General features: G+C 43.1%; 1 protein-coding gene across 2 annotated transcripts in view; it reads right to left on the reverse strand.

The window, feature by feature from the left end:
• LOC122792944 (RIB43A-like with coiled-coils protein 2) overlaps positions 1 to 14,775 on the reverse strand; it is a 582,834-nt gene that overhangs the window by 349,640 nt on the left and 218,419 nt on the right. The window lies entirely within an intron of this gene.

The raw sequence follows: 14,775 nt of genomic DNA on the forward strand, positions 1-14,775 counted from the left end.
CGACTTGCGGAAAGATTTAGCCTTGTCCAAGTAAAAACATAATTGTCTATGTACACCCAGTGAGTGTAGACAGCATTCTCCTTTATTGGAATAATTTGGGAAAAACACTGGGAGCTCAATGGACTGGTTAACAGAGAAATCAGAAATCACTTTGGGAAGAAAGGACGGATTAGTACGAAGAGATACTCTGTCTTTATGAAAGATTAAATACGAACTCTTGATGCATAAGGCTTGTAATTCTGAAATCCATCTAGCTGATGTGACTGCCACCAAAAACAGAGATTTCCACGATAATTTTGCAGCAGGCTCAAAAGGGGTAAAGAGAGAAACTGCAATACCAGAGAGAGATTCCATGTCTTTACAGGCTGCCTGATTGGGGATCTGCTATGGAAAACTCCTTTGAGAAAGGTCTTGCCAATGCAGGTGGAGATAAGAGGAACGCCTTTTAAACCATTATGAAAATTGGAGATAGCTGCCAAGTGGACTCGAATAGTAGAAGCTGAGGCTCCACTGTCAAACAACTCAGAAAGGTATTGAAGTATAACAGATGCAGGAGTTGAGAAGGGGTCTAGCATCTGTTTTATTGACCAGAGAGCGAACCTTTTCCACTTATCTCTGTAAAGTTTTCTCGTGGATGGTTTATGGGAGGACAGGATAATATCATGAAACGGTGAGGAGAGCGTTTCCTGCCTGGTGACTAATTGAAGTGGAAAAACCAAGCTGTCAGCTTGACAGTGGACAGATTTTTGGGAGTCAACCCTTGGGGGTGAGAGATTAGGTCCTGAAGAGTGTCCAGGATCCATGGAGGTTGTAATAGGTAAGGCCAGAGGAAGGGGAACCACACTTGTCGAGGCCAGAATGGGGCAATGAGGATCACTTTGCATCTCAACCAAATTGCTTTCCTTAAAAATAGGGGTATCAAGGGAATTGGAGGGTAAGCATAGAGGAGACCCGTGGGCCAATCGTGAATCAAAGTGTCTCTCGGTGACTCCCCCTCTGGGGGAAGAAGGGCAAAGAAGCTGCTGCATTTGTTGTTTGAAGGGGAAGCAAAAAGATCCCAACAAGGCTGGCCCCAATGGCTGAAAATTTGAGAGACCACTCGTGTGGAAGGAGGATGCATCTGCTCAGCCTGTCCACAATCATGTTGGAGCTCCCTGGGATATGCATTGCTATAAGAAAGCGGTTGGAAGCTGTCGCCCAGTGCCAAATTCTCATGGCCTCTCGACACAGGGGTTAGGATGTGGTCCCTCCTTGTTTGTTTATGTACCAGACCACTGACATATTGTCTGAATGGATTGCAATTGTTCCCGATGGAAAGAGTGGATGAAGTGCCTGCAATGCCAACAGCACCACTCTCAACTCCAGAACACTGATATGCAAGTTGGCCTCCAAGCTGGACCACGTGCCTTGGAACTCTCTTTCCCTGAAAGTGCCCCCCCCCCCACCCTATCAGAGAAACGTCCGTGGTCACTGTGGTGTTGGGTTGAGGGGTCTGAAAGGGGTGACACCAAAGAATTTCATCTGTCCTCATCCACCAAAGAAGATCTTGCTTGCAAGAATTGGTGATGAGGATCTGTGAGTTTAGAGGATGAAGATTTGCCAACCACTGGGACAAAAAGAGCCATTGTAACAGTCTCATGTGTAATCTTGCCAGAGGAACAATCAGAATGGCTTCTGCCATAGACCCCAGAGCCTGTAGAACTTCTCTTGCTGACACCATTTTTTGACAGAGTATCACTTGTACCTGTAATCTTAACCTCTGAAGCCTGTGAGGTAAAAGAGACACCTGACTTGCTTGAGTATTGAATACTGCTCCTATGAATTCCAGTTGTTGGGTAGGGTGAAGATTGGATTTTTCCCAATGGACTGTGATGCTTAGAAACTATGTCAGTGAGGGAGTGTAGCAGAGGGCCTTGATCAGTAGGCGCTTGGTGGGGCAGAGAGGAGCCAATTGTCTAAATATGGAAACACCTGGAATACCTGAAGTCTCAGATGAGCTGTCATCACTGCTAGCCATTTCATGAACACTCTGGGGGCCGTTGAGAGACCGAATGGCATGGCTCTGAATTGGTAATGACTGGCACCTAGCCAGAAGTGAAGGAGACTCCTGGAACGCTTGCCCATTTTGATGTGATAATACGCATCCCAGAGGTCTCTTGAGCACATCCAAACATCCTCCCGAAGAAAGGGGAGAATGGATTGTATAGTGACCATGCGGAATTTGATTTGAACCACTGACTTGTTTAGTTGGCTGAAATCCAAAATGGGTCTCCAGTCCCGGTCTTCTTTGGCACTAAAAAGAATCTTGAGTAAAAACCGGATCTGCATTGGTCTGGGGGGGACTGGTTGGATGACTATTGTTTGACACAGCTTTCTTATCTCGGAAGCCGCCTCTTCCCTTTGACTGGGTGGAACATTGGGAAGGTACTTTAAAGGTTTTGGGCAAGATATTAGAGGAATGTAATAGCCTCTGGAAATTATTCTCTGCACCCACCAATCATTTGTAATAGAGTGGCAGGCAGGTTGGTCCAGAGGAAAGCAACTGGGCAATGCTTCAGGAGCGCTGATAAGATTGTCTGGAGAAAGAATCCCTGGAGTCTTGGTTTTGAGGACCCCCTCTGCCCCTAAAAGGGTGTCTTCCACCATTGGAACCCCGTCTGCCTCTGGGGGAATCCTCACCATGTGCATTGCGAAAAGGGCCTTGAGATTTTTGGTGCCATATCTTCCCACTCCTCTGGTTCCTGGAAAAAGAATGCTGAGGTTTGGAAAAACGTAGGCCAATGGCAGACTAGGCCTTTTCGTCCTGTTCGCACCTGGCCAGTGTGTCCTTCACTTTAGAACCAAACAAGGTGGATGGTTCGATACGGGCATTCAAAAAGGAATACTTGAAGGAGTCCGCGAGGTCACAGATGAGCATCCAGGTGTGTCGTCTCATGACTACACCTGCACCTGCAGCTCTAGCCACCCCTTCGGTTGTGTGGGAGAGCAACCTCATGGACGAGTTGGAAACAGACTCAAGGGTAGCAAGTTGAGAAGCAACCTTGCTGCGTGCCCCATCAGAAACTTGACCCGTGAGGGCTCCAGAAAGTTTGGAGATGAGATCCATTTGGAGTCTCGTAAAATCTGCCAAGTAATTCAGAGACCTGACCGCAAAGGTCGGTGAAGCAAAAACTCACTTCCCTAGTCTGTCCACAGCCCGGGACTCTCTGTTGGCTGGGAAAGTCTGTAGGAAGATGGACTCCTCCGCGGAAGGATGGGAGGGCTTCCAGCCACCCCTCTGTTTCAATATTTCCAGGATGTATCCAAAGGAGACATCATCAGGGGGTGACCGTGGGGACCCTTCCCCATCATCGTAGTCTGTATCCTCTGTGAGAGACTCCTCCGGAGAGTCAAGGTGTTTCCTCTTATATACCTTCTTCCAAGGGGGTTCTTCAGTGGGAATGTCTGAAGAAGACTCAGAAGGGAGATTACCCTGGATAAGGGTTTCCTGAGGCTTGTGCTCTCGGTGTCCTGGGGAGGTGGCCCATGGTAGCTGTAGTTCAGAGGAAGCAGGGGGAAGATCCGACACAGGAGAAGCGCTTCTAGAAGCAAGCACCCTCTCCATTACCCAGAAAGCTGGCCCTCCCGAAGAGGAATGGGAACCCGGAACCGAGTAAGATAACCTCAGAACCGGGGTCACACCCCACTCTGTGTGGCCCACTCCTGGGGATGGAGCCTCAAGCAAGATTGAGGTGGGTGCTGGCCCTGGATCCGAGGACAGAACTGATAAAAAACTTGGAAGCATACTGGGAACCAAGGGTTCCACCCCCCAACCATGACACTGAGGAAGGGATGGTTCCGTAGGAACCAAAACCCAAAGGGGGGGCCTCGAAGCCTCAGAGAGAGTCACTGTCGGTGCCGAGGAAAGGGATCCCACCAAGGATGTCAGAACTATGGGCCTTGGAACCGATGGATCTGAGGGAGGAGAATGAGTGGGAGTCCTGGGAGCAATAGACCCAAACCCCGAAGTGGGATGAGTTTTTGGAAAGTTAGTTATCCCTCTGGCTGTCAACAGCTGGTCCAGCAGGTGCACTACATCGAATTCAGACAGACTCCTGGTGGACCTTACAGACACTCTGGAAGGGGAATCAGGCCAGTCTAGAAAGGGGCTAAAAGCCTGGCCTAAGAACGGGTCCAATGAAGGGGAGTACTGGGTCTGTGGTGTTTGAATCATCGGCACCAAAAATTCCAACTTGGAAACAGGTAATAGAGGGACTAACGGTGCTGAGAAAGGACTCTGTGCTGAAGAAACACTTGGAGTAGAAGTTATTACTGGTTCCAAGAGAATTGTTGGAACCGACTTCGGTGCGGTGAGAGGTGAAGTCGGCACCGAGGCTATCGAGGACAATAAGGTTGGAGCCGTAGTCGTTAGTGTATTTGAGGATGATGCCGTAGATGTCAGTGCCAATGGTGGCGCAGACGTCGAAGTTATGGTAATGTCCACAGATGCAACTGGAGCTGAGCTCGGAACCGGAATAGTTGGAGCCGAGGAACCAATCTTATGTTCTGTAGAAGATTTGTGGGCCTTGTGTTTGTGGGACTTACCCTTATCACCAGCCGGTGAAGAAGGATCAGAATATGGACGTTTCTTGTCCTTCAATGGAAAGGTTGAGACCTCCGACACAGAAAGGGCCTCTGAGAAAGGTGAAGATAGTAGGCCTTTCAAGATAAGCTTATTTTTCCTCTCATTCAGCGTCCGCTGACTAAAGCCGAGACAAATCTGGCAAGGAGGTTTCACATATAGGTGGGAAACCCCCAGACAATAGACACAATCATCTTGTAAGTCGTTGCTGGGGAGTTTGCCATTGCAGGAAGTGCAGTGTCTGAACCCCAAAGTCCCTTTTTTATCAGACATATCCAGCGCACAAAAAGGCAACCAAACAAAATACCTAGCAGGAACAGAAGAGCAACAGAAATAGGAGAGATACCAACGATGGTATCAAATGATACCACAAGGGTAGGAGAGGGAATTACCAATGATGGTATAAGAAATACCCAAAGGGTAGAGCTAGATATAGACATAGGGTAGAAAATGAGACAGAAAAAGTTTCAAAATACAGCAAATTTTATAAAAATATGACACTTAGCTGGAGAGCTTGGTGAAACGCTGCTATATGGCTGGGCAGCAAACGAGATCTGAGGTAACTGGGAGAAGGGCATTGTGAGTATCAGCTTAGTTCGAGAGGTTTTGGTGTACACGAGCTTGGTATTAGGTGGGCTCGGAACTGAACCCATCAGTGATGAATGGGAAAAAAATTAACAACATCAGATCAATATTTTGCAGTGAAACATCCTCACTGTTCTCCTAGAAAGAAAAGGAAATAAAAACAAAGGATGTGCTGAAAGGGCTTCACAGTAAGCCCTAGTAACTAAAGAATTTAGGGTGTATATCATATGAATGACTGTTCATAATATCGAACACTCTGAAGAGTGAAAATGGCAGACATCGAACTCGTTATTGTGGGGGGCTGCAACCCCCCACTAAATATATATACCAACTCCAAGATCACACTACAGTGAGGAAAGGGAAAATATTTTGACCTTCACTGTACTGCAATCCCACAAGAAGCACTTTGAGGTCCGGCATTTTCACTCTTTATTTATTTATTTACATTTGTTGACCGGGAGTGTCCGACTGGATGTAGGACCATTTTCAGCGGAGGCCCGGAGAGAAAAACTCCACTGTTAAAATATACAGACAGTAGTTACATTGGATTTACATAGCAATTAACAATTACAAACATAGTTACAGATGAAGAACATAGTACATCAGTAGACAACTAGAATATTTATCATCTGCGAAGTACATAACAGACATTAACAATTCTTACAATAAAAAAGTTTCTGCTGTATAATAAGTAGTTAGGCTTATGAGCATCCAAGCTTGCTATAATCAAGGTAGTTAGTGGGGTGGAAATAAAGGTAGTGGGTAATGGGGTGGGTGATATTAGACAGGGAGTTGCAAGGGCATAGACAGCATGGCTTTAGGCGCGCTTTTAGTAAAGTTTTGAAGTGGGTGCATGATGGTACAGATGTAATTGTGGGTGGGAGGGAGTTCCATAATTTGGCTATGGCGCAAGAGAATAGTGCTTCTCCAGCAGAGTTATTGGCTTTAGTGACCTGTAAGTGATTTTTGTTGCTGGATCTTAGTGGTCTGATGGTGCGATAGGGTTGGAGTAAATTCTGGAGGGATGGGACTTTTAGTGGATGGTTTACTAGTTTGTGGGTGAGTGTGAGTTGATACCATTGAAGGAGGTGAGGGAGTTCAAGCCAGCCCAGTTCAGCAGGTGAGAGACAGTGGTGACTATGGTAGGATGCCCCTGTGGCGAATTTGGCGATTTTGTTGTAGCAGGTCTCGAGCTTGTTTAGATCGCATTGCCTTAGGTTGGTTTACATTGGAGAGGCATAAAGTAGGGTGGAGATAAGGTGGGAATTTGCTACTGAAATCTTTGCTGCTTTGGTGAGAAGTTGCTTATTTCTGTATAACGCTCCTAGTTTTTTGTGGACTTTTTTTATGGTCATGGATATGTGAATGTCAAATTTTAGTTTATTGTCTATTTCCACTCCTAGCAATTTGCTGTGTTCTGTTGGGTGTATAGTGGTGTTGTCTTTTGCTGTGATGTTAAAGTGAGAGTTGTTTTGAGTATGTTTGGTGGGTTGGAAATTGAGTAGTTTAGTTTTATTTGCGTTGAGTATTAATTGGGCATTGGATAACCAGGTTTCAACAGAGGAAAAGGCTTCCTGTGTGACTTATTGCAGTTTAGGTAGGGACTGGGCTGAGCAGATGATGGTTGAGTCATCTGCGTATTGTATGAGTGTGCCATGTTTGGTGGCAGAGGCTAGATTATTGGTGAAAATAGAAAAGAGTAGGGGTCCAAGGATGGATCCTTGGAGAACCCCTATAGAAACAGGTAGTCAGGGAGATATGTCATTCTGCCATACAATGGATTGTTGGCGGTCAGACAGGTAACTCTAAAAACAGTTGTTGACTGATTGAGAGAAGGATAGGTTATTGAGGACAGAGATTAGTTGTTTGTGTGGGACCATGACAAATGCTTTAGATAGGGCTAGGAAAGTAGCAAAGGAGAGATAGCCATTGTTTTTATGCTGAAGGATAGTGTTAGTAAAGGAGAATAAGGCAGTGGTGGCGCTATGGTTTGGTCGGAAACCATGCTGAGTATTGGAAAGGAGGTTGTTAGTAAGGAAGTAGTCTGAGACCTGACAGTGAATGCATCTCTCTAGTATTTTGGAGAGTGGAGAGAGAATAGCTATGGGGCAGTAAATGGTTAGTTTTGTGGAGGGGAATTATATGTGATACTTTCCATAATGTGGGAACGTAACTTTCTGACAGAGATCGGTTAATCAAGATGGATACTGGGTAGGCTAGAGCATTAGCTGCGATTTGTAGGTATTCACTTGGGAGGCTATCTGCTGCTAATTTGGTGGGCTTAAGTTTAGTTAAGAGTTTTTTTATGTTGAAGGTAGGAACAGGAGAAAAAGAGAAGACAGTGGGGAGATTACTAGTTGAAGGTGTGGGTTGGAGGGGAGGGGGGTTGTGTTGTCTAGCTAGTGACAGTATGGTTTGTGTGAAGTGTGTGTTGAATGAGGTAGCAATATTTTCGTAGGAGTGAGGGATGTTAGGAGGAGGAGTACTGACTTTACCTGGGTGGAGGATGGAGATTATGGAGGACCAGAATTGTTTGGGCTTGTGTTGGGAGGAGTCTAGGGCGGACTGGTAGTATTGGAATTTGTCCTGTTTTATTAGCTTTTTGACTCTATTGTGTAGTTCTAGGAATTTCTGTCTAGTTGAGGGGGTTTTGGTTTTGCGCCAGTGCTCCCAGGCTTTATCCCTGTTTTTCATTTCTTAGTGGTTTTCTGTAGCCATGGGGAGGGTTGTGCTTTGGTTCTGGAAAGTCTTATGGGGGCATGGTAATTAAGGATGCTCAGGAAGGTACTATTAAAAAATACAACTGTGTTATCAAGACTGAGGTACTTTAGAGGATGCCAGTTACATTCTTTGAGGGATGAGATGAATGTGAGTGGGTTGAAGTTTAGTTTTTTACATATTTGACTGTAGATAACAGGTTTAACTTGGTATAGGTGTTTTTTGAGTAGGAATGTTGGAGAGTGATCACTGAGACTATCTGATAAGCAGCCTGCTATATATGACTAGGGGCTCTTACTGACTAGTATCCAATCCAGGGTAGTGTGCTTGTTGGAGTTTTTATTTATCCTGGTTGGCGACTGGACTAGTTGGGTGAAGCCATGAAGGTTTAGATGATGGGTTGGATGGTTGCCAGAACAGGACTGCCAGTCAATATTGAAATCAACTAAAATTACAGTTTCTTGGGGGAGATGGTGGGAAGTCCAGCTGAGGAGGCTTTCTAGTGGAGAGATGTTTTGGCCAGGTGGGAAGTAGCATCCAATTATGTTGATAGTTTTATTTTGGTTTATTTTGAGGATGGTATATATTATTTCTTCATTGCCTATTTGTGGAGCTGATGATTTTAAGATCTGGATGTTTAGATGCTGTTTAAATATTATAGCTATACCGCCTCCTTTCTTGTTTAGCCGGTCTACTCTTAGTATGCTGTAACCGGTAGGGAGGATTTGCTCATTGGTAATGTGAGGTTTTAGCCAGGTTTCTGTCAGGATGACTACATCTGTGGAGTACAGGTCTATGGTGGCATGAAGTTCATGGACCTTCTTTGATATACTTCTAATATTTAGGCTTAGTAGAAGGAGGTCATTTGGCTTTCTATTGGGTGTGATTTGGGAGAAATTGTAGTTTCTAGTCTGATTATGAGGAGTGGGGTTGGAGATGGCGGGGCCAGGGTTGGGGTGGATGTCTCCACTTAGGGCTAGTTTTGATATGCATGAGGTTATTAGTTTTCTCAGTTTTTGAATGCTCTGTGGGTAATAGGTATGGTGGGAGGGTTACTATGTTAAGTTGTAGGGATACTTTTTGTTTGAGTAATATAGTTGATAGAATATGTGGGGGTGCATAGGGATGGTTCTTGAGGTGGTGGGAGGGGAGCTGAGTGAGGGTGAGACATGAGTGGTGGTGTGAGTAGTAGTACAGTGATAGTGGTTGAGTGGGGGAATGATGGAGTTTTGGTAGGATGTAAGATATGCAAGGAGAGTGCATGTAGTGAGCATAGGTATGGTATGCTTATACATGTTAGCTGAGGAGGAGTGATAGTAGTGGGAAGATGGAGGAGGTAGTGTTGGGTTTAGTGCCGTGGTTGGCTGTTGGAAAGATGGGAGGGGTTGTGTGTAATAAAGGTAGGACCACTGGGGGTGGGAGGAAATTGGGGGCAGGATGGGTGCAAAGCAGGCAGAGACGTTGTTAGCTGCTATGAGGGGGCAGGAAACAGTCAGGTAACAGAGTAAACTGATATAAGAACATATGATAGTGAATGTGGAGACTCAGGTAGGTACCCTGTATTTCCACAAACTATCAGTTAGCTGTGCCCCAGTTCAAGCAGTTTTAGTACGTTTTCTGGCATGGCTGAGCATAAAGTGATCAAAGGGTGGTTGCAGTTTTAAAAATGGTGCCTGCCACAGGTAATATTTATTAACTTTGTGATTGGCTTAAGGTAATAAACAGGGAAGGGGGAGGGGGAGAACAAGGGTGTGAGCAGGCATTTCTTTTGTACTGCTGCTAAGGAGCCAAGATCCAAGCAAAGACAGGTTGGTGTTTAAGAAACAATCAGAATTGACCTAGGACTGCTCTGAAGCTGTAAGTCATTTCTTAACCATTTCTCAGGTGGGAAAACAGGATAACCTTGTATCAGTAGGCTACTGTGGTCTCAATCTAAATTAACAAACACACAGTATTTGATCAGTTATGGATACTATTTGCTAACAGAAGGGAATAAAAGAGAAAATGGAAGATGAGTGTGTATGTGTATGTGTGTGTGTGTGTGTGGGGGGGGGGGGCTGCTTACAAGCCAAAGCAGAGTGCTCTCCAGGGGATAAAGAATATTAGCTCAAACAAGTAGACACATACTCAAAGTTAACTTTAGCTGTTTGTGTTTGCAGACAGTTCAGACCCGGACTGCGCTTTTCTTATGACAGTGTATCCACCTGTTGGATAAAAGATAAAGGTGGTACAGCAGCTGAATACTTAGAATAGTGTTAGGTTCAAAGTTAACTTTAACTGTTTGTGTCTGCAGACAGTTCAGACCCGGATTGAGCTTTTCTTATGACAGTGTATCCACCTGTTGGATAAAAGATAATGGTGGTACAGTAGCTGAATACTTAGAATAGTGTTAGGTTCAAAGTTAACTTTAACTGTTTGTGTCTGCAGACAGTTCAGACCCGGACTGAGCTTTTCTTATGACAGTGTATCCACCTGTTGGATAAAAGATAATGGTGGTACAGTAGCTGAATACTTAGAGTGGTGTTAGGTTCAAAGCTAACTTTAACTGTTTGTGTTTGCAGACAGTTCAGACCCGGATTGAGCTTTTCTTATAACAATGTATTCACCAGTTGGATAAAAGATACAGGTGGTACAGCGGCTGAATACTTGAGTGGTGTTAGGTTCAAAGTTAACTTTAGCTGTTTGTGTTTGCAGACAGTTCAGACCCGGATTGAGCTTTTCTTATAACAATGTATCCACCTGCTGGATAAAAGATACAGGTGGTACAGCAGCTGAATACTTGAGTGGTGTTAGGTTCAAAGTTAACTTTAGCTGTTTGTGTTTGCAGTTCAGATCCGGATTGCGCTTTTCTTATAACAATGCATCCATCGGTTGGATAAAAGATAAAGGTGGTTGGTGTTAGGTTGGAGAGACACTGAGCTCCTCATTGGGCCTGTAGCAGAGTGGTTGTAGTTTTTCAGTTGCATTTTTTCTTTAGAGGGTTCGACAATCTGAACATTTGTTCATATGATGTAGACCCAAGAATTTAGACACTTAAAAGTATGTGAAATAGGAAGCCTTAGACCAGCAGGCATGTACTTGGCAAATACAGTTATGTATGATACAGCAGTAAATATTAGAGGAGAGGTCACTGTAACAGTAAATCATAATATTTGCATTTACCTCCCATCAGTTTGTCTTGGTGTGGATAGATTTTCCAGGCTTCTCTTTTCTCTTGTGAACAGTGCCTAACAGATGCCTACGATCCAGCCAACAAAATCTAATTGAACTGCATAAACCCTCCCACCCACCTGGCAAACATCTCCTTTCCTTCTGCCTCGCACGCCACTGGAACTCCCTCCCACCTCTCATCCGTACCACCAGTAGCCTCTCTCTCTTTAAATCTCTTCTCCACTCTCACCTAACATCACTGTGGGAATGCTCTTGCTCTCATCCTACATAATATCTCTATCTATAATCCCTCCCTACCTCAAACACTTCTGTTGACACCTTCTTAGTAATTGTCTCTCTTTATTCCTCCTTAAAACATTTATATTGGGGTACTTTGCACTACCTTTTACAACTGAACAAACTCAATTATTAACACCATGATTCTTTTTCTACCCTGACATTGACTATTCCTAAAATCGTAATACTTTTCTACTCTGACATTTAACATTGGGATATTGCATCTACCCTGCTATTGATCATTGCTACAACTCTGATACTTTATCTACTCTGACATTTTATTTTCTAAATTCTCTTAACCTCTGCATCAGTATCTAGTAGATTCACTGTTATGTCTTCTTAGTGCTCTGTGTAACTTAGAATTATTTTTTAATATTTTTTGTAACACTGTAATTATAACTAGTTGTATTTTTTTTTTTGTAATACTGTTATTATAACTAGTTGTATCTTTGGAGCTTTTCTCCCCAGGACCCCATTGAAAATGGGCTCCTCAAGGCCCAATGGACCACCCTGGTAAACAAACTGCAAATAAATAAATAAATAAATAAAATAAATAAATAACAGTGACCACAGACTTGTGAAAGTACTTGTGCAAAGTACTTGTGCAGGTCATGTTAGACTAGAGTTCATATGTCCATTTGTTATTTTCAAATTCAAATTTGTTAAGGTGTTCGTAAACTAATAACCACTGGAGATTAAAACACTGCAGCTGCTTAGTAGTAGGTGTGAAATATAAACTAAAGTACAAATTAAAAACAAGACTCAAAACTAATACATAAGATGAGTCTTAAGTGGCATCTTAAAACTAGCTAGTGAGAAGGGGGAATTTCTCAACCACTGGGGGAGCTGATTCAAAAACATGGTACCTGATGAAAGTATGTAGGCCAGAGATCTACAAGTTCACTCTTAGAAGGTCTAACTACCAAAGGGATGAGGAATACAAAGTTCTCAGTGAGTTGTAGGGGACCAGGAGCTCTTTCACGTAAAGGGTATCTATAACACATGGGGCTAATTAAATCAGCACTATAAATTTAAAAACAATTTATGATCTTACTGATAGTAAGTGCAAACTCTAAAGAACTGGAATCATCATCTTCTTTTGGCTGTTCCCATTAGGGGTCGCCACAGCAGATCACCTGTTTCCATTTCTTCCTGTCCTCTGCATCTTGCTCTGTCACACCAACCATCTGCATGTCCTCTCTCACCACATCCATAAACCTTATCTTAGGCCTTCCTCTTTTCCTGTTACCTGGTAGCTTCATCCTTAGCATCTTTTTCCCAATATACTCAGCATCCCGCCTCAGCACATGTCCAAACCAATGTAATCGTGCCAGTTCAAAGAACTGAAATAATATCCTGATAATGTGATGCACCAGTGATTAATTGGGCTGTGGAATACTACAGTACCTGTAAATTATCAAGTGCAGTGCCTGAAAGCATTAGGAATTTACAGCAGTCCAGAAGAGACAAGATTAAGGCATGCAGAAACACAGTGCATGATCTTATGTTGGGAGTTGTGTGACATATTCCACAAGTGCAAGTGGAAACAAAATGACCTGAGAACAGAAGACACGTAGTCCCTCAGGTGGACTGGGCATAGAGATGTGGAGTAATTGGAGCAGAAACTGAGCAGCTGATGGACATGGACATGTCACTCATCAAAAAAAAAAAAAAAAAAAAAAAACTACAGCTGTGTAAGAGTAAACTCACCATAACAGTAGAGGTTCTAATAGATCGGTGTTGCAGTAACCTAAACTATTTGGGTACTACCCCCACTGACTGGTCAACATTTAAAGCAAAAGGGGCACCTTCCACATGCTCTAACTATCCAGGCCTCAAGAAGTGCTCCATATAAAAAGACAGAGCTCCAAAATCATCAGATTTCTTGCCTAGAAGAAGAGAGGAAAGGGCCCTGAAAGAAACAATGCTATAAAACATACCAAATGGTAACTACACACAAAGGTATATACACCCACACCCTGGCAATATAAAAAAATAACATCAAAAGAAGGGGGACTGGAGGGAGGGCAGCTAATGCAACAGTGATTATTAGAATATATACTGTTATGGTAAGTTTACTTACTCAACTGTATGATGTTTAATATTAGATCACTGTTATGATAGCTTCAGCTATTTGGGTTGATTACCATAGCTTAAAAGCTAAGAAGGAAGGAGGAAAAGTAACAATCCATGGACCCTTGGAGAATGGTCCTGGCAAAATTATGGACAGAGGACCAAATTGCTTTATCTAGAATACTGCTAGAGTCCATCCCTTTCCGAAAAGCCATTGAAGAAGCCAAGGCCCAAATAGAATGTGCCTTGACCTTGCCTTGAATTGATTTGTCATGCAGGGACTAGCAAAATGAAATAGTAAAATAATAACAGGTGGCCATTTTGAAACTGTCTGCTTTGACACTTTTTGTCCTTTTTTCTTACCTTCATAAGAAATGAATAACTGATCAGAATTTCTTAAGGCAGTTTTACTTCTGTCAAGAATCCTTTTTCCCTCATTTTTAAGTTCTGGAAAGAAGACAAGGAGATGGATAGCTTGGCTCAAAGTAAAACTGGATACTACTTTAGGCATAAATGAAGGATTCTTTCTCAGAAAAAAAACATCTTGAGGAAAATGAGATCATGTTGACCCATTATAAGGGCTTGCAACTCAGAGACTCTTTTAATAGAAGGAAGAGCAGTCAATATTACCATTTTCCATGTTAAGAACCTCAGTTCAGCCCTAATAAGTTGGTTCAAATGGAGCAAGAGTAAATTTTTCCAAAACAAAATTAAGATCCTAATGAGGAGCCACCTGCTTTGTAAGGTGACAGGTATCTAGAACCTCTTGCAAGAACAGCTTGACATGAAAGGGCATTGAAAGAGGGGGATCCACACACAGATATTGAAATGGCTGAAAGATGAACCTTAAGAGATGAAGAGAAAAGGCCAGAAGATAATAACTCTTACAATTATTATAGAATCAGGAGCATGTTAGCCTTAAAAGCACAATCTGAGGCACCTGTTGTTATAGACTGTATTGGTGTTGGGGAGACCTAGATTAAGATAAAACTGGTCACTCCACCAAAGCAGTTCTGTTTAAAAAAAAACTGGAATTTGAAAATGGGATGAAGTGTTGAAGTTGGCACTATATGGATTTTAGGTACCACTGAATCTTTCTCATGTGGAGACCGACTAGAATAGAATATGCCTTAACCTTGCTGGAATTGATTTGTTATGGAGGGAATAATAAAAGGAAATAGCATCAGACAGCCAATTTGAAACTGTCTGCTTTGACACTGGTTGTCCTTTTTTTCTTACCTTCATACAAAATGAATAACTGATACGAATTTCTGAAGGAGGTTTTACATCCATCAAAAATCCCTTTTCCCTCATTTTTAGGCTCTGGAATG

This window comes from Protopterus annectens, chromosome 1.part0, assembly GCF_019279795.1.
Source record: "Protopterus annectens isolate FY-2018-M chromosome 1.part0, PAN1.0, whole genome shotgun sequence".
Classification (NCBI taxonomy): Eukaryota; Metazoa; Chordata; order Ceratodontiformes; family Protopteridae; genus Protopterus; species Protopterus annectens.